This window comes from Tiliqua scincoides, chromosome 7 (assembly GCF_035046505.1).
Source record: "Tiliqua scincoides isolate rTilSci1 chromosome 7, rTilSci1.hap2, whole genome shotgun sequence".
In the NCBI taxonomy this organism is placed as follows: domain Eukaryota; kingdom Metazoa; phylum Chordata; class Lepidosauria; order Squamata; family Scincidae; genus Tiliqua; species Tiliqua scincoides.
In genome coordinates this window covers 4,041,099-4,063,753 of record NC_089827.1, presented here as the reverse complement: position 1 = coordinate 4,063,753, position 22,655 = coordinate 4,041,099, and the positions used below count along the sequence as shown (strand labels likewise).

Here is a 22,655-nt window from a genome sequence, read left to right as displayed (position 1 = left end):
GGGTGTTGGTTTTAATTCTGTGTATTTTGTTTTGTTGTTTGTGATCAGCTGGTCGGATCTATCTATCTATCTATCTATCTATCTATCTATCTATCTATCTATCTATCTATCTATCTATCTATCTATCTATCTATCTATCTTTAGGGGGGCAAGAACCTGAGCTTCAGACTAGTGACCAAAACTGTGAAAACTTTAGTTTATGTTATATACCAATCAATGCAAAATTTAAAGCAGAATGTAATGAAACAAACCACATCAAAATATCTCTATTCTATCTAAAAGTTATAGCCAAATAGCCAGAAAATAAAAACGCAACTGCATTATGTAGCAAAAACTTGATTTTCATAACTCAAAACTCACCAATGAGACTGATTGTTCTGAGAGCCAATTAGCTGTTGTTATTATACAGTAAAGAACCAATAAGGTGTTAATATCGGGAGCCTGGGGGGATGCGGCAGAGCAAGTGCGCAGTGAGCTGCTTGGGGGAGGAAGCAGATTTCCCCCCATTTTCACTTTTTTAAAAGCCCGGGCATGATGTCACTTCCGGGGTATCATTTTGAGTTTGGCACCAGGCTACACAATCATTAGCTATGCCACTGCAAAAACACATCCTGCGTGTAGCAAACTAGGAAATCAGAGCAAAGATTTGCTCTTTTTGAAAAGACTGAAACTTTTCTCCAGTATACTTTTGTGTTTGACCCTAACTTGCATTGCATGAGAAATGTGTAAATGAGAATGGGTGTGGTGGTGGCTGAGAGTGTGAACTATGAGGGTCCTTTCCAGTAGCATAGCTAGAGGGGTCAGGAGGGCATTGTGCTCCTGGTGCCAGGCTGGAAGGGGGTGCCACAAAGTGTGAGTGGACATGCTCAGTAAGTGACTGGAGCGCATGCTTACAGCGGCAACTGTGGCAATTTTCAGTGGGCTCCTCCTCTGCCAAACACAAAGAAGAAGATGCGGCCTCCTCCAGGAGAACCTGGAAGTGGTGTCACGGCATTGTGTGATGTCACAGTGTAGTCACCATGGCCTCTTGCAATGCCGCTTTACCTTTTAGTACAGACTGTAGCTATACTAATGCCTCCAACATCATACCGCAGTAAGATGCAAGGGAGGGCACCAGGATGCAGGTCTCTTGTTATCTGGTGTGCTCCCTGGGGCACTTGGTGGGCCGCTGTGAGATACAGGAAGCTGGACTAGATGGGCCTGTGGCCTGATCCAGTGGGACTGTTCTTATGTTCTTAAGGGCAACAACAAATAAAGATTCAGATGTGAAGTGTCTTGTCCTGCATCTTCCTGACTCAGTATGGAGCACTGCATGAAAGGACCTGCCCAGCTGCTTCCTCAGCCTGACCCAGGCTCTGGACTCAGCCAAATGCCCTCTTGGAAGCTGGGTGCCCAGGTGCTCCTGCCGATCTTTTGAGCCTGCACTGCAGTTGGCAGGCTTGTGCATCACCCAACATGTACTGAGCTCAGGTGAAGGGGCTGAGAGGTTAGCAGGGAGATAAAATTCCAATATGCTGAATGTGCTTTGCAAGCAGGTTTAGGGCTTTGGATGAGAGACCTGCAAAGGCCCATGTTGAGCCGCTTCAAGTCTTATCTGAAACCAGCAGGCCTCACCCTAGAGGTGAGCACCTGCCTTTTTTCCCCATCACATCCTAACTTAAATGCAGGTCTCTGGCTTTGGCGTGAGGCACCATTTCACCAGCACTTGAAAGGAAGCAATGAAATTCTCGGCGTTTGGATTCTGCCAACTCTTTTGCCCGCCGGAGAAGTTGTATGTATAAACAAGCCACACGGGGACACGTACTCTGTTGCAAACACCATGTGCTCGATTGTATTTTTAATTGTGGGATTTAGAGGAGCTTATTGATCTAATCCAGGCTAAGTGAACCCCCCCGGTGTTTGCTACAGGGCTGCTTCTGAAGTGCGTGTTTCTTCATTTTGCAGTAATGAAATGTTCTCGTTTGGGGGGGGCCCCCTGGACAGATCCACACTGATGCTAGGGAAGGGGCACAGCACAAGGTACCTTCATAGTTAACATTTTGCTTTCTTTGCCTTCATTCTCCCTCTTTTGTCCCTTTGCTGCAGTTGATGTGTGTATGCAGTGGGCAGAGGATCTGTTCCAGGGCCCCCCCAGCACAGATACTGAATTCTGCAGATAGTGAAATCCATGGAGGAGGGCACTCTGGCACACTGGAAATGCCATTTAGAAGCCTCAAGGAGGCCTTCTGAGGTACGCGGTGGCCGTGAGCCGCCTCCGAAGGCCTTCCAGACGTGACTGGGAGACATTCCTGGTCATGTCTGGGAGATCTCTGAGGCTGTCCAGCCACAGTCTATTTTGATCTGTGGATGCCAAGGCCATAGATAAGGAGGTTCCACTGTACACACACGCAAAACTGTACTGAGATAATTAAGATGCAAGAAGGGACAAAATGCCAGCAGAGGAACCAATTCATGAGGAGATGTGCTCTGAACTAGATGTGGAACCTCAAATGTCCACTTCACACTGTAGTCATGATAGTCATGGTGGAGTTTTTCCGGCCTTTCTTCCAAGTAGGGGTGGTGAGATCACCCACTAGAGCTCATCCAAGAGAAGGAAGCAGCATGGATTGTACTTTTTCATACATTTCTTGATTATCTTTGCCTCTTCTTGTTCTGGGTGACTCAGAATAAAAAAAAAAAATGTATCATTACCCCACTGCACTTTACCACTTGCAATGGAAGAAATGGAAGAAAGAAAATATGTCTTTACTCAACATGTACTTAGCCTGTGGGACTCCTTGCCACAGGATGTGGTGACAGCACCTGGCCTAAATGCCTTTAAAAGGGGATTGGACAGATTTATGGAGGAAAAGTCAGTGGCAGGTTACAAGCCATGATGGGTGTGTACAACCTCCTGGTTTTAGAAGTAGGCTATCTCTGAATGCCACATGCAAGGGACTGGCAACAGAATGCAGGTATCCTATTGTTTTGTGTGCTCTCTGAGTGGGCCACTGTGAGATACAGGAAGCTGGATCCCCTCCAACGGAATTCCTCTTAGGAAGACTTGTTTAAGAACAACCCCGCTGGATCAGGCCATAGGCCCATCTAGTCCAGCTTCCTGTATCTCACAGCAGCCCACCAAATGCCCACCAAATGCCCCAGGCTCACCAGTAGCTCAAGGTGGTAATGGATCTAGGCTGCTATTTTCAAGTAGGCGGAGACCTATACTGGGATACCAGCTCTGAAGCCCATCTATGTGCAAGCAAATTGGGAACAGGGCTATTGCATGCTTATTCCTAGACATTATTATGAGGACATTTCTGCCTCCGGGGGAGGGGGGGCGGGGAGGTGAAAGCACAGAATTTCCCAAAAGACAACCTAGAAGGAGAGCCTTAAAAAGATGAGGTCACAGACTCTTGCCAGCTGTCACCGGTACATCCACCTGGGACGCATCCCTGGAAAGAACAGATGCACCTATAACTATAGCTATTTTGTTGGCAGTTTGGAAGTACTGTTGCAGAGGCAGCCTTGAAGCAGCTGGATGACATTAGCAGTAATTGCTTAATATTGTCATTGCATTTGCTTACATGAAGAGAGAAGCAACAGACTATCAATCAGAGGACAGCATATTCATAGTCTATGATCATAGTAAGTGCTTTTGAATGTCATGGCAACCGTCCCAGGAGAGATTCCTTCGCTAGCGTCTTGCTGGGCCACTGAACTCACGGTGGCTGCATTCCTCTATTAATTTCTCTTAAATGCTGCGTTCAACATGGTGCTGCCTACACACTCTTGTTTACGCTTGCCCATTTTGTGGTTGATTTGATCTGACGTCACACTTTAATTCATTCATGTTTATGGTTCTGAAGCCAGTTAATCTGTCAGTAATTTCCTCTTACATCTGATAAGCCGGCAGCATTTAATGATAAATTGTAATTTAATCATTAAAAATATAGTTGTGAAACTATATCCATTTATTGATTTCTTTTTATCATGTAAACCGCTTTATGAATTACTCCTGTTGAAAGCAGTATATAAATATTCTTGTTAATAATAATTCAAATAAATAACATTTTTGTAAAGCCTACGGTTGTCTGATTAAAGTGGGATTTATGATTGCAATTGGAAAACTAGAGGTAAAGAGTAGGAAAGCATAATAGTGATAAATAACATAAGGAATCTGGATATCTGCAGTTCCCCTCAGCCCCCCTCCCCAAAACCTCTGAAGCCCACTACCTTTATTTATATTGTTTATAGTCACATGAAGGAATAGTGTACTTTCCTGTAGCTAGAGGGGACGAGTCAGTGAACATTAACAGGAAACAGGAAGCACATTCGCTGATCTCTGGCTGCAGGCTGCCTGCCTTACTTGTCTTGCTAAGATTGGTTGGCAACCTTCAGTCTCGAAAGACTCTGGTATAAGCCTACAGCACCCGGTATTCCCAGGTGGTCTCCCATCCAAGTACTAACCAGGCCTGACCCTGCTTAGCTTCTGAGATCAGATGAGATCGGGCATGTGCAGGGTAACAGTTGCTGCTAACAGTTCTGCTTATAGCATCTGGTTAAAGCAAGTATACAATTCCTTTGTGCAACTCTAAACCACATAAACCACACCCATACTGGGTGTCAGGGGCCCATGGGGAAGCCACAGAGATTGGGTTCCCCATATCCACAGTTTTCTATAACTTCGGTGGTGCCAGGAACACCTCCCTCGTGAATACAGGGGGACACCTGTACTTTCTCGGAATACCTCTGGCAAAGTTCTCCCCACCAACACCCATAAAATTGCTCTCTATTTTATATACGTGGAACAAGCCAAACTATGCTTTTGAGATTTGATAACTTGCAATGCGTATATTTGCTGCAATGGTGTAGCCGGAGGGAGGGCAAAGCACTAAGTTTTGCAGGGACCTGAATGTGCAAGTGAACCCGCCCCTTTGGAGCCGTTACGGAATTTTGGAATTCCGGCGCGTTCAGGGCCTTGCAAAACTTCGTGCTTTGTACGCCCTCTTGCTACACCACTGATCTGATGCTGGTTGTGTATTTTTAATTTTTATAAAATCTAGATTCTTTTGTCTTTCAATCTTGGAAATTGCCTTCAGTTTATTTTGTCTCGAAAGGTGGAATATAAATTGTAGGCAGGCTTTGTGTGAAGCGGATTGGCTAAGCTTTCTGCATCTGCTCCTACACAGGCTCACCAGCAGTCCTGCACTGTCTGATACCATCTGTGGCTACATTTTTTGACAGTGATCTCCTCAAACCCTCCAGGAGCAAGGCAGTGAAAAGGCACCGGCTCCTCTTAATTATGGGATGATAAATTATTGAATCTGCTTGGATATCTGTATGCACGCGGGAGCTTTCTCATTTTTCATGATTGCGGTCCCATCAATCAATGAAAGTTTTAAACATGATGAGAGACAGGTTGATTTAAAGTGTTGCGCCGTTGCAACCTCTTCAATGTACTCTGACCCGTTTGGGGAGCTCAGGTGATTGATCATGGAGAGCATCACTGTCAAACCACAAAGCTGTAGTTAGATGAAAATGCATGAAAGGGCAACATCCAAGATGCCACTTTGCAAACATAACTCATATTGTTCTCCTAAAACTAATGCAAAAGTGTCATTGAGGTGGTCAACTTGTAGCCCTTGAGACTGCAGGTGGGGGGATCATGTGACTGTGTGGTACAAAAACGTTCCCTGCATATAGAAAAGTAGCATGTCAAAGAGGGGATTAGGCTCAAACCTTTCTCCCCAACATTCTATTTTCTGTGTGAAGGGACTTTTTCATATTCAGGCAGACCAATCCAAAGTGGTAGAGTCCAAACAGAACCACCGCAGAGAGGAAGAGGCTTTGAATCTGTGCCTTAGCTATGCCCTCCCCCGCATCCTCCTCTGGAGAGGAGAGAACGTTGGCGAAATCCAGAACAGGTCTCCAACTTCTGCACACTGAGAATAGTACAACCAGCACACTTGCAAACTCTGCTAGTAAGAAACCCTTCCCAGAATAAATTATTATGGAAGGACGCTTGTGTTTTGTCAAATAAAGAGATTATCATAGCCCTGTTCAGGTATTAGGAGGATATTGAATGTGTGGCGGTTGAGGGAGGATCCTCCAATCTATACGCATTTATCCAAACACTTGAAAGGAATCCTGCATTGATACCCTATTCTGATGCTTGGATGAACATTTGCAGTGTTGCTCTGCTTGCAGTGTCCCATGTGGTCTCTGCAGCTACTGTCTCCTGCAGCCACTGTTGGCATGGTTCTTGGCGTGCCTGGTGGGGATGATAGGTTCGCAATGCCGCCACCCCCAAGCACAGCACCCAGGGTACACCCAGGGAATTTGCCCCTTTGCACCCCCCTGGGTGATCCACTGACTCACAGTGAAGCATTGGTGGTTTGCGATATTGACCATGCATACATTTTAGAATGTTCTCCCTAGGACTGTTTAGGGTGCGGATATCCAGTTTATATGATCAGGCATTGAGCCTTGATTCTAAAGCCCTATTAATCAAACATGATTCAAGTTTATTTCAGCTGGTCTTACTGTAGAATTAGATCTTCACAGGACAGCAGTTAACTTCTTTTATTGATGTTGGCTTTGGCTGCAAAGGTCAGGGGAGAGACTGACAAGCTGATGAGGGTGTCAGTAGTACTTTGGAGCACCTTGATCTGACAAAGAAAAAAGAAGAAAGCTATTACATGGTCAGATAATGACACCTTCATTTCTACCCTTCTCTGTAGATTTGAATCAGAAGTTTGACTGAAATAATCAATGGCAGCTGCCCTAGTTCCAATGCGCAAGGCAGATACGTACCAGCTTGAAGCTCCTATTCAAATGAGCATTCTCCCCTTGAACCTGTAATAGACCCAAATCAATAAAACAGCTGAAGGAAACAGAGGGAGAAGTCTAATCATGTTACTTAGGGGCTTTTCTTTCCCTTTGCCCAGCAGCAAAGACAAACATCTTTGACCTCAAACTGGTGCGTATATGTGAGTGAGTGTCAGAACCGTGGGAGTGAGGGCGATCATGTGAGATCAACGAGGCAAATTTTGTGAATGCTCTAAAAGTAACACGGATACACATTTTTCTGTTTGTTAGATCTGCACCTTGCTGTGAATGCCGACCACGACAACTAGCAATGCCCTCCATTTCCTGGTCTACGCCTGCATTTCCAGGCATTCACAATTCTTTTTTTGTTTTTGCAGATTATAAATAACATTTTGATAAAAATGATGAAGCACAATTTCTTACAAGTTGCAACCAATTTGACCATCTGTACTGAATATATGGAGGCTGCATATGAAATTATACGAGTCCAATCCAATTGGCGCCTTCTGTGATACCCATCAAATGCCCATCTAGTCCAGCTTCTTGTATCTCACTGTGACCACCAGGTGCATCAGGGAGCACACAAAACAAGATACCTGTATCCTGTAGCTACTCCCTTGCAGCTGGCATTCAGCGCTAACCTACTTCTAAAAATCAGGAGGTTGTACAAACCCCTTACGCCTTGTAACCTGTGATGGACTTTACTTCTAGAGATCTGTCCAATCCCCTTTTAAAGGCATCCAGGCCAGGTGCCATCACCACGTCCTGTGGCAAGGAGTTCCACAGTTTAATTACACTGGATCCTGAATTCTTCCTGATGGCACCATTTTTACATAATTAAGAAGCAAAAAGAAGGGGCTAACTTTATCCTTAGCCTGAATATCCAATTTCTTACGTTTGTTTTCTAACATTGTTGAGCTCTCCTGCATAACCACAAAAGAAAGTTTAAAAAAAAACAAAAACTCTCGCTTCAGGATAACAGCATCTACTGTTAACAGTTCTGTTGCTTCCAGGGCAGTAAATACTACTGCACTGCAGTCTTATAGCAGCTTTCTTTGGTATTAAGAGCTATTGAAAACTGAAAACCTGTTGAAAACAGCAAAAGCCAGACCTTGTCAGAAATCTCCCGCTGCCCTTTAAGAGCCCAATCCTGTGCTTGGCGGCATGGCTCTGTGCCGCTGAGCACTGTCGCAAATGTGCCGTAAGGCACGTTTGCTAGCCTCACCGCCGGGCTCCCGCCTGTGCTAGCCCAGTGTTGGTCACCCAGCTTCCGTGACTCAGTAGTCTCCCAGACTGCCGAGCTATGGCATGGTAGGTGGGGCTGGGATGGGGGCGGGGAGGCGGCATTCCGGGGGCGAGGCCGATGGGGGGCAGAGAGAGGGTGAGGAGGAGGCGTGACGTGGGGAGGGGCAGGCTGGAGGTGTGCCGGGGGAGGGAGGGAGGCGGGTCCGCGGAATTTGCTCCACGGGCTCCAAGGCGCTTGGGGAGGGCTCTGCGCCCTGCACAAGTGCCTTTACCTTTACCTTACCTTACCCATTGCGGTGCTGCTTACCTTACCCGGGAGAAGGGGATGAAAGTCCCCTTCTCCAGAAGTGCCTCCCGCGGTAGCCCAGGGCACGCAGGATCTGGCGGCAGCCGTTCTTGGTGCCGCCGAGCCTGGGCACCCCAGGAAGCTCAGGATTGGGCTGCCCATCTCCACTCTGCTTTGTCATAGATGGTGTGTGCCATTCTGTTTTGGTGTGTGGTGAGGTATGACGCATCTTCGACAAGACACGAATTTTTGCTCTCTGTCAGTTGTAATTTAATTACAATTAAATTCAAATTAAGTGTAATTCCATAATTTCTTTGAATGTTGTGTTTGTGACCGCAGAAATATCATTTGCAAATAATGGAGAGAATGGAAATCCCATTCCCATTACACAAAAGATTCCATCAGATGATAAGATCCTACTTTGTTCATTCAAATTGTTGTAATCGTCTGGTCCAACTTCCGCATTCCAAAGTCCCCTAAATGCCAATATAAATTGAATGATTAATCATTTATAACTGAACCCAGTGATGATACGCCAGTTTCTATTTCACCCCTGTATTTATACCCAACGCCTAGCAAAGCATTAATAATAGAAGTCTTCCTAGTTTTATACAGGTGCTTCCTTGCCTTTTATATCCATATCAATTCTCTTACTCATAGTTTTATCACATCTTTTTCTTTAACTGCTCCAATATCCACACTCATTTATTAATGTAACAATAGGACATGACACATATAGACCCAGGCACAATTTTGCTGCTTTTCTCTCTTTTGTTCCTGTCTGTGTTTGTTGCGTTCCATTTCCCAAATAGAAAATGATGGGGATCTTTTCCCTTGTTTTAATCTCTCTCTCCCTCCAGTCCCACTAATACCACACTACCACAATACCACTACTACCACACTACACATTAAATTAAGCCATTTCTGCCCAACATTGTATATACGCAACAGGAACCAAATGTGTACACCTGTGGGTTGGGCAAAAATGGGTTAAGACCATTTTTAGAGCTGATAGGCTTGGTTTTTACTCAATGAAATGTGTGTGTCTGTGTGTGTGTGTGTGTGTGTGAGAGAGAGAGAGAGAGAGAGAACTAGATCAGGAGTGCAATATGAGGGAGGGAAACTTTAACTCTTTCCTTCCACCATAGTCCTGATCTGGACTCTCCCCCTACCACAGCTGCCATTTGCCCTAAGAAGAAAGATGTAGCCAGCATGATTTTCAATAATCATGCAGGTTCTTACATTCGTTGTACCATATTGTTCACCAGTGGTTCTCAAACATCTTAGCACCAGGGCCCATTTTTTAAAATGACACTCTATCGGGACCCACCTAGCTTTGCAAGACTTTTGAAAAGGTGATCTAGGAAAAAAATTATATTTTTATGTATTTATTTACAAATAACATTTTATTTATTTATTTGCTTGCTTGCTTGCTTGCAAAAAACTTGATCCATTTCTCATAATGAAGCAGCCCTAATAAATAGCTTCAATGTTTGGGGGGCTTAGTTAAGTGACCCAGTCTTCACCTGTCCCCACTACCTGTCATTAGAGGGAAAAAGCACACCAGAAAAAAGTCACCCAAACATTTATCTCCCTATATTTGCCCTAGTTTGCAAACTGCAGGAGCTCAGCTCTTGCAGAGCAGTTAGCAACTATGTAACTTTTGAATAGCCTCAGAGGCAACAAGTTATCTGAGCTTTCCATCACCTGTATTTTCATTGAAGGCTCTGTGGGTCCCATTCTACCAAGTGGGTCCTGAAGTACAGTTCACGAAACACTGCTGTATACATCTCAACCTTAGTAAATGCAAAATGATACTTCGTTTAGCTTTAACAATCCGGTTTGCGTGTGAGCGCACAGTTCAAATGTATAGAGACTCCTCCATGATTGCACACAAAGCGTCCACTATTATTTGATCAATATTAAACAACGTGTAAAGCAAGGTAGTCAATTGAGCTGTGATATAAAGTATGTAATATTCAGTTGCAGAAACCTTTTATGTACCCCACCTTTGAAATTGCTTTGCAATATGTTATGCTATTTTTGTCCACTGAACTCTTAGCCTTCAATCAATTCTGATCCCCTCAAGATAATAGTACTTCAGTATCTAACCGAGTCAACTCATGTTCTCAATTGTAAGTGCTGTGGGCAAGAAATATCAATTTGTACTCCATTCTTCAAAAGATTGTACTTATTTAGGCAGACTTCTCACTTGGCTTGGATTGGAAGCTTGGTTCACTGGTTCATCTTATTGCCCAGAAGCTGATACTAACTTTTTCTTTGAGAACAAAGGAACTTAGAGGTGGCCCCACATATCCAGTGGGAACTGTTCCAGCCCCTCCCCATGGATACGGAAACCACAGATACGGGAAAACCCTAACTCTGTGGTCTTCACATGCCCATTAACATTGATGAGATCCTTTCCACTACAAAAATGTTCTCACTTTTACAAGTCGCTATAAGTATACAAGCTTATAGGCAGTTTACAGGCAGCCTAAATGCTTGAAGAGACTTGATCGATGTTAACAGGAAGCAGATAACTTCCTGTAAGCGGTTGATCTAGTCTTTTCAAACATTCAGCCTGCCTTTAGCCTGCCTGCACACACTATAAGCTAGTATTCTTATAATGATCTGTAAAAGCAGGAGCATTTTCCCATGCCCATTAAACAACATCAATGGGCATGCAGGGGACTCGTGGGAAGCCCTAGATCAGCAGATGATGGAGGGCCTAATCCTATCCAACATTCCAGCACCCATGTAGACACAATTCAGTCCCAGGGTAAAGGAACAAACATTCCCTTACCTTGAGGAGGCCTCCGTGACTCCCTCTTCCCACCATAGGATGAAGCACACACCCTGTTGGCACAGCTGCTTAAGTGCTGGAAAGTTGGATAGGATTAGGCTGTGCATCTGTGGATACCTGGATCTGCAGATATAGGGGCCCGCATGTGTACTCAAAAGTAAGTCCTATTGTGCTCAATGGAGTGTACCTTCAAGAAAGTGTGTATAGGATTGCAACCTGAGATGTGCATATTCACTAGACTGGCCAAGTTGAATTTGCAGCTATACTAATTGTTAAGTATGTTACCTAGAAATACAAGTTCAAGTGTGTGTGTGGGGTGGGGGGGCTTCTCCATTCCGAGTCTTCCTGGATGAATTGATTGTTCACTTGGTTGTGGGACGCTCTGGTTGACTGTTTGTGCGGGGAGATTGACTGTGACCCTGTTGATGCCCCCTTGTCTCCTCTGTCCTTCAAACTTGACAGGCTTTTCTTGAGTATGAAACAATCATTGTGGTTTGCAGCCACTGGAGATGGCTAATGAAAGCCAAGCCACATGCACATAATTTAGTTGAGTTTTAATTCTGCCACAGCTGCTTCCAAAGTGTGCAGTTACTTAAGGTGATCATTTTGAGGAGGTTTTTAATTTAGACGGATGTCACGGACCCAGGCTATTCTTGGTGAGAGTCAATCTGGGCTGCCTTGTGCTCTGCGTTGTGTAATTAGTATGTACTTAAACAGTGTGACTGTTCAGTAATGGCTTTGTGTTTTCTCCATAATGATTATAATTATGCCCAGCAACCGAACACTGAGTGTGGCATGCAAGGAAGTCCTCCTGACTCTTTAAAGGGATGGGTTCTTAATCATTTCTTTATTGGAAGCTCAGCCTGACGTGGCAGAGGATTGCAGGTACAAGCCGTGGGTGGGGCTGCAATGTCTGTTGCCTTATCGTGCCCCCAAAGGGCCACCCAGAGTTCATTTATCATGCTTATCTAAATTCAAATAGCCTGCCTTTCATACAGCTCACCATGTGTAGATGCTAAAGCGTTGGAACAAACTGCATGAAATCTGGCAGGTGATATGGAAGCTGTAAGTGAAATCACCTACAGTTCTTTCTAAGATACTAGGCGAGTCTTCCTGGGGCTGCAGGACAGCCAGTATTGAATTGGTCCAACCAATAAAACTATGTAGTTTTCTGACCCACTGGAGGGCAAAGAAATGCCATGTTCCATTAGATTCTGCCCTTAACCTCAGAGGTTCTGCACTGACTTTACCTACATACCTACTATGTATGTAGTATTAGGTACCTACCAATCTACTGCTTCCTCTTTGTTAATATTTTGGTGTGGACTGAAGACCTTTTTATTTCAAAAAGCTTTTAATTGTTGACAGGCTGGCTGGCTTTCTTGCTTTTTTATATGAGAATCCTAGGAGTTTGTTTTAGATTTTTAATTATTTGTAAATTGTTTTAAATTGTTAATTTTTAATTTTGTATTTGTTGGAGCTAATTGTTGTAGGCTGCCTTGTGTGCCCATAGGGCAAAAAGGCGGGATATAAATTAATAATAATAATAATAATACATCCCACAAGTCTTTGCCCCAGTTGCACCCCAACCCACAAGATTCTACCCTATCTGCTAGATCAGTGTTTCTCAAACTATAGGTCGGGACCCACTAGGTGGATCGCGAACCAATTTCAGGTGGGTCCCCATTCATTTCAATATTTTATTTTTTATTTATTAGATTGGTATGTGACTGCATTTGGGGAAATGTTACAAACCTGTACTTTTAACAAGCTGCTATGTATATTCTTTTTAACAATGATAGTCAATGGGACTTAATCCTGGATAGGATTGCAGCCTAGGATTGTTAAAAATGTTTCTGCTTGATGATGTCACTTCTGGTCATTGCATCACTTCCAGTGGGTCCTGACAGATTCTCATTATAAATAGTGGGTCCTGGTGCTAAATGTGTGAAAACTACTGTGCTAGATTCTTCCCTGCTCCACACGCAACTTGCCAAGTTCTTTCCAGGCTATATTCTGGCGTTCCACCCACGCCACCACTCAACAGGTTCTACCCTGCCTTCAGCCCTGGTCTCAGAAAGAGACCAGCAGATCAGAAATTGAAAGTTGTTAGTTGTAGTCTTTATAGGAAATTGTTAGTGATAGGACCATTGCATACTGGACAACTGTGTCCATTCTTTTTGCATCCCATACGTACACACACACACACACACACACACACACACACACACACACACACACACACACACATTTATATTAGATGTACTTTTTATTTTTAAAATTCAAAGGTAGGGTTAGGATCCCAACCTTGTTCCCTGAGCAGTGTGGAGCAACTCCAAGCAGCTCACTTCACCTCACTCCACCTCACCTGCTCCTGAGGTGGCATAGGTCCAAGGAGACCCATTGGGGTTGCGGTGGCTTACCCAGGGGTAAAGAGTTTCCCTTTGCCTCGAACTGAGTTCTGGCCCCAGTCTTGTGGTGGATACTGCACAGGTCTCCTGGCCTGCCTGTTCCAGTGCAAGATAGGATTGCGCAGTCAAAGATAACCCATGGTGGGGGCTAAAGGCAACAGCCTGGTGCTGTGGATTACATTGGTGCTAACTGCAGAATGGCTACGACAATGCCCGTGGAAAGTTAGTGGAAGGTCCCTTCTATGTCACAGGGTTTCAGTTTGGTGAATTATAAAACGGGCTGGAGCCCTGTCCAAAGCTTTTGGCCGCATCAAAGCAATAAGTGTCCTATCTAATGATATACCTCTCCAAGGACATTGCGGAGGTGGTTTCTCTGCTTAATGCTGTTCAAATGTCCCCTTGAAATCCTTGACTTTAAAGTACTGAGAAGCACAAATCCAATCACTTTCTATTAAAGCCTTCGAGAAAATTCCAGCCAGGATTCTGTTTCTAGAAGATTCTATCCATGCTTCACTACCCAGAGTCAATTCACATTATAGATTAAAAAAGAAGAATTGTTAACTGTTTCTGACGAGGAGTTAATCTGTGAGTTCCCCAAAGAATCCAGGCATGTCAAGTTCTAGCTGCACGGTAGATTTTTTTTTTTTTTACTGTCTAGGGATTTCATTTTTCTGTACTGTTTCATCAAACATAAAGTGACAAGGGAGGGCGGGGAAGCCCACCTGATTTGTCTACAATGTTTAATCTGTGTGACAAGCCCATTTGTACATGGCACATCTATGACACTCCAGTAACTTCCGACATTTTGAGCAATGGGGAGAGCCAGTATGCCCAGCGAGGGGTGATAGCTGCGGGAACAGGCAGCCAGGTTGGCAGGGGGTGGGCAGAGTTGTCAGAAATATTTGCAATGCTTAGGAATCGGGCAGGCTTTCTAGGGCCAGCTGGAAGGGAGGACAGAGGCCTGATGGCGGAAGAGTTTGGGGGGGGGGAGTATTGAACTGTACCTCCTGAGACTGCAGGCAGGTGATCACATTTTTAATGCTCACTGCAGATAGAAAACTGGTACAATGAGGAATGAGCTGAGCCACAACTTGTCTCCCTGATGTGCAGTTTTTACTTGCACAGAATCTTTTAGTGATTTCTGCATACAAAGTCCACGCAAGGCAACTTACTTTATTTTTTTATTTTCAACATTTTTATGCCGCCCTTTTATGCCTCCAAGAAGCTCAGGGTGACTTACCTGGTTCTTCCCCTCTTTTGTCCTTACGACACTGTGAGGTAGGCAAGGCTGAAAGAGAGAGAGAGAGAGAGTTACAGGCCCAAGGCCACCCAGGAAGCTTCACAACTGAGTAAGGATTTGAACCTGGATCTTCCAGGTCTAAGACCAACCCCCAACCAGTATGCCATCTTGCCCCCCTTTTTTAACTTAAAAAACTTTAAAGTGATATTTAAAGTTAAATACCTGTAATGTAGTATCTAACAATAAATATTTAAAATTAAATACCAATACTGTGGGAAGCATAATATAGCAAACATATAGTAAAATGAAAAACATTCTGGTGAGGTCAGTTCGAAAAGTCTTAAAACCTCATGTAAAAAATATCATCTTCACATCCCTTCTGAAGGTGAGTGTTGAGGGACCATGCATGTCTCTTTAGGGAGGCCAGTCGAAAGCTTGTGTGCCACAGTCAACAGGGCCATGTCCCTTGTGGACACCCACCACATCTCAAAACAATGAGGAAACATGGCCTTCCAAGAAGCACCGGGGTCATAGCCAGATCCACATAAGAGGAAGTAGTTCCTGGAAATACACAACTGTTTGTTCCAGATTGTGTAGAATTTTTAAGATGAAAAGCAGCACCACAGATTGAGTCCAGAAACAAGTTGATAACCAGCAGAACTGGTTAAGGTTAAAGTATCTGATGTGCTAGCCCCAGAAAAAAACCTTGGTGGCCATCTTCGGGAACAGTTGAATTTCGCAAGCTATCTTCAAGGGTATTCCCACGTAAAGTACATTGTAGTAGTCTAACCTGGAAATGACTAGAGCATTAGTGAGCGGTCAGGTCTGATTTCGCAAGGAAAGAACAAAGCTGGCTTACTAGGTGAAGTTTGTAAAAAAAAAAGAAATTCCTAGTTGCAGTCACCATCTGGGTGTTTAGAGAGGACTGGTTCTAAGATCAGTGGGGTCACTAGATGGTGTGCGAGGGGTTTGGTTTGCACTGGATGTCACACACAGGGGGGATGACACCACTACTCACCAAAATTATTAAAATCTTGGTATTTTTGAATAATACCATCATGTTATATATCAATCGATGTGCAATTTCATGCAGAATGCAATGAAACCAACTGCACTGAAATACCTCGATTGTATCAAACGTTATAGCCTAAACATCAGCAGGGGTGGGGCAGTGGTATATCACTGCACCCACTATCTGGGGCTTTGCCCCACCCACTGCATGGGTGAAGGCCATCATAGAGGTGATGCACTGGCCTCCTACACCAGATGCCACAAACCCTTGTGACGCCATTGTCCAGGCATTAATTCCTCTTGGGAATTTTGTCACACCATCAGATTCCTTCAACCATCTGTGCTTCCATCCTGCCTGGATTAAGTTTTGGTTTCTTGCCCCTCATCCATTCCAGAATTGGTCCAAGTGCATGGGATCCACTGGAGGGGTCATGATGATTCCTTTTCCCATTTGTCCTGGTTTGTTCCTTCATTGCGCAACCTCCTGATTTTAGAAATGGGCAATGTCAGAATGCCAGATGCAAGGGAGGGCACCAGGATGAGGTCTCTTGTTATCTGGTGTGCTCCCTGGGGCATTTGGTGGGCCACTGTGAGATACAGGAAGCTGGACTAGATGGGCCTATGGCCTGATCCAGTGGGGCTGTTCTTATGTTCTTAACTACAATTCCCAGGAAGCCTTGCAGGTTTTCTTGTTGTCTGGTGTGCTCCCTGGGGCATTTGGTGGGCCGCTGTGAGGTACAGGAAGCTGGACTAGATGGGCCTATGGCCTGATCCAGTGGGGCTGTTCTTATGTTCTTATGTTCATTCTGATTCCTAGTAGGGCACGCCCTGAACTTCAAGGAGCAAAGCATTAGTTCCATCCATAAGACTCTCCCACTATCACTGCTGTACTACCTGATTTCTGCTTAGCCCCAATCAATATTTTCCAATGAGGTGTATTTTACCTTGAGATTGATCTCCCTCTTTTTGTGTTTCATTAAAGCTTCCTCTTTTGTCTGGGTTTAGCCAGGATGAATATATAGCATGTCAGCGTGGCTAGACTAGCACACCGTTAAGAGGCTCCCTGGAGTAAATTTGCCACCCTGTTCGCATTAACCATAATCTGAGCAATTAGTGATAGCCAATGTGAGCCACAATTTCTCACTCACTTAGGAATACCTCAGTGGCATAGACGCAGTGCTATTTATGTTCCCCAATCAAGTCCCAGATGGAACTGGTGCCCCAAGAGAGCAGCCACATAATCAGTGCCTTAACAGCATCTCAAGTGGTTCTAGAAACAAATCCAGTTTCAATTATATTAATGAGACTGCAGACTCAAGTTCTGTGAAGACATCGCAGGTCTATGAGGGTAACTTTCTCCTTGGTTCCCACTGGAAATACCTTGATCAGCCACGTCTGAATTGATTTTGCTGAGCGCGTCCAGCACTCAGGATTATGCAGGGGAGGGATGGAGTGGACAGAGTGTGCTCTTTTGCCTCTCACTCAGCACTGGAACCAGGGGACTGAAACTGAGTTTCAGGAGAGTGAGAACAGACAGAAGAAGAGATTTCTTGACCCGGCATGTAATTAATATATGGGAAAATGTGGAATTGGTCTGTGGAAGTCTGAAGGCTGGCAATGGGGAAAAGTGGGAAGAAGGAATATTACATAAGAATCAGGAGTTTTGTTTTTTCATCTGCTAGCCAGAGGGCAAAATACATGAGGAAGGGTAATCTGGGGATTAAGTGCTCAGTACTGTGTGTACTTCCAGTTGGTGAAGTTTTTTGTTTTTGTTTTTTAAAGGACAGGAAAAGAGTAAAGAGGTGTTCACAGATGGTTAGGGTCATGCATTGCCCATTCATCCTTATGATTTGGTTGCTGGTTAAATCTTCCTTCAAACCCGAGTGGATCTGAATCCCTACAGCACTTGTTGCCATGCTTGATGTTGCATGTCCCAAGATCTTGTCTTCCTTCGCCCATTCTTGATTATTGACTATGGTGAGCAGGAGATGTTCAATGGTAATCTCTTGACAGCAAGATCCAGTCTGAAAACTTGGTTATCCTGCAGTACAAGAAGCAGTTTATTGGGCAGGAGGTCTGGTCTAGAGGGTAGAGCCTCCATTTGCCTGAAGATTAACATCCACAAGGTCGCCAGTTCGAGGCCACCGGCACCGTGCGACCTTGAAGCAGCTGGCAAGCTGCAGCTGAGCTGTTCCATCTGCTCGGAGCGTGGGAGGATGGAGGCCAGCATGTTAAACCAGATCGGAGTGTAACAGCTTGAATGTGGTGGTTCTTGAAAGAGAGAACCTTCTTTCAATTTGTAAAAATCCCTGCGTGGATTTAATAAGCCTGCCTGTGTAAACCGCCTTGAATAAAGACCAAGAAAGGCGGTATATAAATACTGTATATTATTATATTATTATTTTTTTATTATTTCATTATATTTTTCACATTTTTATAGCACTCTTCCTTTCGTCGAAGAAGCTCAGGGCATTGCACATAGTTCCTCCCCTCCTTTTGTCCTCACAACAACCCTGCAAGGTAGGCAGGGCTAAGAGAGACTGACTGGCCCAAGGTCATCCAGGAAGCTTTGTGACTGAGTGGGGATTTGAATCTGGATCTTCCAGGTCTACCTCTGGAACCACTACACCATCCGGGCTCTTTATGTGAATGCACTCTTTATTATCCAATTTGGAGAGATACCAGTTAGCATTTAGTTAGTGGGACATCCCATTAGGCACAGTGATTCCAAGAGAACCAGCTTTGAAAACACTTAAGTGTGCATTGGATTTACACTTTGGTTGCCTACTGCTAGCTTCTCACCTTATTTATTTATTTATTTATTTATTTATTTATTTATTTATTTATTTATTTATTTATTTTAACTTACTTATTTCTATCCTGCTTTATCCACCTGATGACATTCAAAGTACTTACATATATCATAAACATATAATAATTAAAAGCTCCTAAAAGAAACTTTAAAGTATCTCATTAAAAGCTAAGAACAAGGAAAAGAAAAGGAAAAGAAAACCAGCAACAATCAATTAAAAAGGCAGGCCCATAAAACCCCCAGATATCCATATTAAAAAGCCCTGGACTCAGAAGGCTAATCTAAAAAGGAATGTCTTTTCTTGGAAAGGAAGTCAAATAATTGATTGAGTGCATCTTGACCGTGTGTCCAGTGGTAAGTATGGGGCAAATTAGGACTCTTATTTTAAAAATATGAGGGGGATAACCATTCTAATTTTAAATGAATAATAAAACTGAGTTGCAGGCACTTAATGGTGGTAGAAAGCAAACAAAAAAAAAAAAGAACACTTGCATGTCATTACTGGATTTCACATTTAGCCAGGGTGTTTTCCACTTGCATCTTTATTGCAGACACTAGGTTGAGTAAAGAAACACTAGGTTGTGCTGTTTCCTCAAGTTCTGGCCTGCCTTCCATTGTACAGCTGATTCTTGGCTTGCTTATTCTCTTTACTATGACAAAGGAGAGAAATTTGCTAGAAGGACTACTGTTTGGGGGCATAAAGGAAATGAATAGCATCTGCTGATTGAAAGCCTTCAAGGAAAGAAGCACAGATGTTAGTGAACTCCATGCTGGTATATGGGTTTGTTTAACTACTGTGTTTTGACTAAGGTGACCTTCTCAGTAATATATGGCATCGGAGTTATGATTGCCAAAAAGGAGTTCGCGTTAGGCTGTTGAGGTTTAATTAGGTCCTTGGTGTTCCTCGAGGGTTCCAGTGGTAAGGATATAACTCAAAGATGCTGGGAGACAGCAGTGGCATAGCTAGAGGGGAGTGGCGTACGCCTCCGTTTTGCTCCCACCGCCTGGAATGGCTCCGAAGGGGGGGGGCAGCCCTCGTACACCGCTGTGAGGCTCCCTGCAAAACTTAGTGCTTTGCACCCCCTCTAGCTACGCTACTTGTAGACAGGAGTTTTTGAAAAGAAATCAACCATTTCTCACCATTTCTGGAGAAAAGAGGATTCCAGTACTTAGACTGTTTGTGCCCTTGTGGGCTGTTTATTAGGGATATTGGTTCCTTGGTTGCTAGGAATGTTGTGAATTTCCTGTTTGCATGCAGGACCACCAAATGTGGAAGGCTGGCATCTTTTCTCTCAGTTGAACATGAATTCTTTACAACGGATGCGCTATTAAAAAATGATTTGTTTTATACCCTGAGCAAGCAAAAACACAGCAAGTGTTGGTTTGGTCAGCACCAGTTCAGTGTGTGCCTTTGCTGTTCTAGAAAGAGATGACAGCAGAGAAACAGGCTGTTCTGCATTACCAAAGTTTTGCTCTACATTAGTCCCTCGGTATATGCAGAAGTTTGATCCTCCCCCCACCACAGATATCGGTATCCGTGGATACTGGAAACCCCTTTTAAAAACATTTAAAACAGTACAAATCTGTAAGAAAATAGCTGCCTCTACCTTCATGCAGCCAAATTGCACCAGTGCAGGGCTACAGGGCAGATTTCTGCACTTCCAAAAGCCATGGTGGGGCGAGCCAGGGCCAAGGGAGGGGGTCGCATCACCCAGCAGTTACTTCTGATTGCGCAGAAAACCGCCCCGCAACCCTGCAAATGGCATGATTTTGCTGTGCGAAGGTAGAAAAAGTTATTTTCATACTAATTTTCACTGTTTTAAATGTTTTTAAAGGGGGTTCCAGTATCCATGGATGTTGGTATTTGCGGGGGGCGGGGGGGAGCAGAACCAAATGTTTGTGGATACTGAGGTACTACTGCTATGTGGTTGGTAACAGGACCAACTGATTTTCATGCAACAGGTTGCTGAGTTTGAAGCCTATCCAAGATAGCTAGCTTAATAATATTTCTGTGGGGGAAAATTGAGCTCTGTCTTAGCTGTCTGGACCAGGGGTGCCCAAACCCCGGCCCGGGGGCCATTTGCGGCCCTTGAGGCCTCTCAATGTGGCCCTCAGGGAGCCCCCAGTCTCCAATGAGCCTCTGGCCCTCCAGAGATTTGTTAAAGCCCGCACTGGCCCAACGCAACTTCTCTCAGCGTGAGGGCAACTGTTTGACCTCTCGTGTGAGCTGTGGGATGAGAGCTCCCTCCACTGCTTGCTCTTTCACATCTGTGAAGCAGCAGTGGCAGCAAAGGAAAGGCCGGCCTTGCTTTGTGCAAGGCCTTTTATAGGCCTTGAGCTATTGCAAGACCTTCATTCCTTCATATAAGTTCATCTTTAATATATTCATTTATGTAAACTTATGTAAATTTATTCAAATTTTAAATGTAAATTAATTCTTTCTTTCCCTGGCCCCCGACGCAGTGTCAGAGAGCTGATGTGGCCCTCCTGCCAAAAACTTTGGACACCCTTGGCCTGGACAATAACTCTGCCTTTCTCACTGCCTTTAGCTCCCTTGGAAATTGTGAAGCTACGAATAAAAGACATGCCTAAAGATTTGCAGGACTAATGGCCTGGAGATGAAAATAATAGTGGGCTGCCATAAATTGCCATCTCTTTGTACGTAAGAAATGAATGAGAAATCACCCTCTCCATTTCAGCCACCTGCAAACACTTGATTACAGCAGGGTTCCATTCAGCATTACAGCATGTTCCGTTTAGGACAGTCGTTCCCAAACATACCTGGGTCACAACACCCCTGCAGCCTCTTCTTCCCAGCAAGGCCAGGTGCCTCCATCTTGGATCTCATGAAATCTTACAAGATCCAAGATGGCAACACCCAACTCTTGCAAAATTTGGGTACCACTATCTTGGGACTCACAAGATTTTGTGAGATCCAAGATGGTGGCACCCAGGTGAACAGGAAGGAGAGGCCACCGGGGTCCTCTCGTGGTACCCCTGGGAGTGTGCCACAACACTCTTCAGCGTTGTGATGCAGACTCTGGAGACCCCTGGTTCAGGAACTTCTGCCCCTTGTATTTGGTTAAAATTTGGCTTCAAACTCTAAAGTAGAGGCTGCTCTAGATGGACTCTAAAATGAACCTGCGAATGCATTCCGTCAGGGGGTGTATATCCAGGTGGCTATGAACTGGCACCATCTGGAATGGTGCTATAACTCTTTGCCAACCACACCTGTGAACTAGCTGCTCTGGAGAACCGTAGGGACCTGATTAATGATGATTAGCATTCCTGGACTGTGACAAAGCTACATCCTCTGTCTTCCACTTGGCACTTCAAAGGGGTTGCATATTGAAATGGCAGCCTGGCTAGCCGGTAAGAAAGCTCAGGCAGAGGCATTATAATTCAGAACGATGGTCTTTACTAAAGACTGAGCAGGAAAGGATGCCGCAGAACACGTACCCTGAATGCTTGATCATTTATCCGTCCTATTAATATTGGGCTCCAGCGCTACTTCCATTCATGGATATGGATGTAATGTAATCATAGCATGCGTGTCTGCATATAGTCCAGGGATGAAACAAGCCTGGTGGAAAGAATGGTTATTTGGACTGTACGCATATTCAAATCCTTATCTCAAAACCCAGAATCCACTTCTAAATTTGAGCTACAGTTTAGCAAGAGGAAGGGAGATATGACAGAGAACATGGACCTTTCGTTAGGGAGGGCATTCAGGGTAGGTCCAGATTGGCCCATTTTACTTACTGGAGTTATTTTAAAGGACGGTCTATTTGGTTGGGATCTTGGAGTCTTAGTAGTTAATTTTGTTTTTACTTAGAAAAAACCCTGAATATTTAGAAATTGTCATTTCAGTTTTATTTTTTCATTTTAGTTTCATTATAATGTGTGTGTGTGTTCCCAAAGTGATTTACAATTTTTAATAATAACAATAACAACAACAAAATGTGCAATAGACTAGATAGAAGTCTAAGAAGGGGGCAGATGGACCCAGGGACTGGCTGTTGTGAAAGGTGCCTGCT

At 44.2% G+C, this 22,655-nt stretch overlaps 1 protein-coding gene and 1 pseudogene across 1 annotated transcript in view; one reads left to right on the top strand and one right to left on the bottom strand.

Annotated features, from left to right (window-relative positions):
- The window catches only part of FRMD4A (FERM domain containing 4A), a 370,337-nt gene that overhangs the window by 90,041 nt on the left and 257,641 nt on the right, over nt 1-22,655 (top strand). The window lies entirely within an intron of this gene.
- LOC136658268 (5S ribosomal RNA) lies at nt 4,401-4,520 on the bottom strand (annotated as a pseudogene).